Source organism: Fukomys damarensis, unplaced genomic scaffold, assembly GCF_012274545.1.
Source record: "Fukomys damarensis isolate Sample0158 unplaced genomic scaffold, DMR_v1.0_HiC HiC_scaffold_19, whole genome shotgun sequence".
Classification (NCBI taxonomy): domain Eukaryota; kingdom Metazoa; phylum Chordata; class Mammalia; order Rodentia; family Bathyergidae; genus Fukomys; species Fukomys damarensis.
The window spans coordinates 49,668,282-49,672,303 of NW_022900931.1; the positions used below are offsets into that span (position 1 = coordinate 49,668,282).

The window sequence follows — 4,022 nt, forward strand, 5'->3', positions numbered from 1 at the left end:
TCCTCCTCCTTGTCCTTCTTCTTCTTCTTCTTGTCCCTCCCTTGCTTCTTTCCAGGTCCTTCATTTAACACTAGAGCAACCTCCCACCATTTACGGCCTGGGCCCTATAGAGAGCACATGGGAAGAGCAATGGGTCAGTGTATTCCCAAGGAGGGAGAATGAAACCCCCCAAGAGTGACTTAATGACTTACTGTGAAACCTGTGTGTAACCCCCAAGAGTGAAGTGCAGAGTGATATCTAACCCAACAGGTTCAGTGTGTGAAACCTGAGATGTAACCCCCAAGAGTGAAATGTGTGTTCCACCCTGATATCTGTGATAAAACCCGAACCAGTGCCACGGACCCCAGTTAGAATGGTATAAAAGAGAGAGCGCAGAAGACCAGCTCCGTCCCACTCAGTGAGCGATCCAGCTCAACGGCAACCTGCCAGACGAGATCTCAGACGAGACCTAGGTGGAGACATTGGACGCCTGCTCATTGTGGACCTCCAGATCGAGGAGGAGGCCACCAGATCGAACACCACAATCATAAGGAAGGGAGAAACAAAGTCGCACTCCTCGGACTTGAGCAGGTACAGGGAGTGGCAGCCGGCGGGTATGAATGAACGTGTTTGAGGTGTGACATATATAAATATATTAAAAAATCTAGTTGGCAACTACTACTGTCTCATCCTCCAGTTAGTGCACACTCCTGCTCGCGACAGCCCCCGTCCTTTCTCACCAGGTGGAGGACAATGTCCTGCCCTCCTAGACTGCTGTGCTGCACTCGGCAAGACAGCCCAGCAGCCTCCCCTGCCGCCACATCCAGGGTCACTCGGAGATACCAGGTCTCATCAGCATTGGGCAGGACGTCCCCTCGCTGAGTGTCCTTCTGCTCCTGCTCACCCCGCATCCACGTCACCCACACGGGCTTCGGGTGGAAGCCAGAGACGTGGCATACCAGCTGCAGACGGCCGGGCCCAGGGCTGGGGCCACTGGACAGCCAGGCCTCGGGCTTCACTGGGGGAGGAAGGAGCAATGAGAACGTCACGTTGTAACTCTAGCCCAGAGCACTTACCTCAGAAACCCAGAATTTGGGGCATTATTGCCTCTACACACGGAGAGTGAGATGCAATACTGAGCAAGCCCTTCTACTAACTTCCCACGCTTTGGAATTAAAGGAAGTGATGGAAGTGAAACAGAACAGGACTAACCTTGCTTCTGCAGATCCGCCTTCCCCGCTGCTGCGACACTCATCAGATATCTGGGGCAAATTTCTGCAAGGAGGTTTGCCGCAATATCACAAATCAGATCACTCTATACTGCAAGACTTATGTGCAGAATGTTCTGTGCCCCTATGCCACCTTCTGGGGAAGGCCAACGTGTATTATTTTAATGCTTAAGCGATCCAGTCCCCCTGAAGCTCCCCTCAAGAAGGATATAATGGCACCTCCAGAATGCAACTCACAGCCTGCGATGCCCTGGATCTCAAAGGGGTCTGTCTGGAAGGAAGTAGAGAGAATTTATGAGACAGTAAAAAAGAGAGGGAGGTGGGAAGGACAGGGAAATTCCTGTGGGATCAAATCAGAAATGTACAATGATGGAGTAAAATCATTACAGCACTTAGAGGACCTTAGTAAATGAACACCAGGGAGAGGTGTGCATGTAATGAAGGGAGGCTGGAGTGTATAAAGCGTAGGGTTACAATGGGAGAAGAGAGGCTACTGAACTTGCAATAGTTTCAGTCTAGTAATTTACTAAATCATTTAAACCTGCACATGGACCCCAGTAAGTGGAGGGGTATTACAGTATACAGGACTTTCAGATCAAGTGATACCAAGAAAATTATGAAAGAGGGGAGTTGTTCTCTATTACACAGTTCCTACGGAGCTTTTTGTTGCTGGGTTTTTTCTTTTCCCATGTCTAACTGTACACACTTCAGTGCTTACATGGATTCTTTTCTGAACATTTCCTTTTTTTCTCTGTCCTCAGCCCCTATAAGAGTGTGTTAAAAGAAACAGATGCACCATGAACATATGAGGAGGAGAGGGAAAAATTAGAAGATGGAAGATAAGGAAACAAAGAGACAATAAAGGCACCGTGAGGCTGTTGATGTAGAACCCTTTGGTCTCAGCTGAGCTAGATTTCATGATGTTCAGGGTTTGTTTGTTGTTGTTGTCTTTATTCTTGTTTTTGTCTTTCCAGTGCTGAAAATTGAACTTTGAAGCCAGGTCTTTACACTGAGCTATGTTTCCAACCCTTTATCTATCCTTTATTCATTCTGGGGGAACAGTGTCTTGTTAAGTTGGACAGTTACTCAAACTGAGCTTGAATGTGTGGTTCTGCTGCCAATCTCTCCCAGAGTGCTGGGAATATAGGCATGAACCACTGTACGCAGCTTCAGAGTCTGCTTTTAGGCTCTTTGCACATCTCCTTTGGAGAAATGACTATTCAGATAATTTGCAAATCTTATACATAGTTGGAGGATCATTTCTGTCATATTTTTACCATACTTAATAGGTAAAGTCATTAGAACCCTTGAGTTACAATACAAATGCAGGCCACTCGTGCATCCAGATGGTCTCAGATAGAGAAACATCCTTTCTTGTATGGGTTTAATTCATAATTCCTGGGCCAGTGTCTCTCTAAGGACCCTGAGATTTGCCTGTACACAGGGAAGTAACTTTGAGTGCTGTGCAGAGGAGCCTGAACCTTCAATTGAGCAGCTGGAATGACAACCAGCCTCCATGAGCAAATTTAGTTCATAAATCATGAGTTCACTGTACTTTCCCTATACCTATATCTTCAAGAATTTCCCCCTGCCTTTTCTTCTAGCAATTACACACCTTCAGGTTTTAATTTATGTATTTGTTCCTTCTTAACTGATTTTAGCACAGGTTGAGAGACAGTGTCTAGTTGTAATTTTTACATGTTGATACCCAGTTTTCCCAGAATTACTTGAGAAGCTACTGTCACTTCCTCAAATGTATGTTTTAGGAAACTGTTGACTTGGCTATAGATTCAGGCTTTTATTTCTAGGATATTAACTCTTTTCCCTGATATTATGCTCTCTGCCTGACAAACTCTCCATTTTCACACTATTTTTCATAAACATTTTGTTTGTCTTTCATGCACTTGACCCAAATATTATAATGCAAATTTTTGCTTATGTTTTAGATTCTGTTTTATATTCTAAGGAAATGCTAAATAGGTACAAACTGTCTTAGAAAGGAATGTAATTACTGGAAATATAGGAGGATTTTAAGAGCATTTGTCTCAATAATCAATATATTTTCCTCTTATACAATTGCAAAGAAGCTCATTTCACAAGATGGTGAATAAAATATCAGATCTCTAAGGGACAGATATAAATCACAAAGGGGTTTTGACAAAAATATTTCTACTTATTTTTACAGGAAAGATAGTATTAAATTTCCCACAATGCTTTGTCAGTTCCTTTCCTTGGTGAAACCTGGTCTCCCTACCCTACTTTTGCAAGCCTAAGTGAAAAGCAAAGTCAGCTATGAGAGCAACAACATGAGTCCAAGAAAGAACCAAATCGAATATAAAACTACAGAAATTATCTGGCAACTTAAAAAGGTTTTATATTTTCAGTTTCTATGTAAGGAGAAGTGGGCATTTAAAATGTCTCTGGCTACTTAGTCAAAAGTCATCTTGGATGTATCAGAGAATTTCTGCTTTACAAGCAAAGCACAAGGAATGATGAAGATACCTATTTTACTAGATGTCAAGCAACCGGGAACTTGACCTGAATGGCTGCTTTTCAGAGGGGTTAACTTCTGATACAGAAAGAGGACCAATTGTAGTATTGCCAGCAGTATGCAAAGGTAGTGGGAAGAAAAACCATACATAAGCACAAGAAGGCTTAAGAGGTGACATCATGTTCTTTTCTTTATTTGGTTAAAGCAGTATTTATATGTATTTTTTAATTCAAGGAAAGATGTTGTTTCCGAAATTAGATACGAGGATAAGCAAAGATCAAGAAGCATGCACTCCTGTAATCATTTCAAAAAGACAAATTCCG

General features: G+C 43.0%; 1 pseudogene; it reads right to left on the reverse strand.

The window, feature by feature from the left end:
- Positions 1-4,022, reverse strand: part of LOC104855500 — a 51,683-nt pseudogene that overhangs the window by 18,870 nt on the left and 28,791 nt on the right.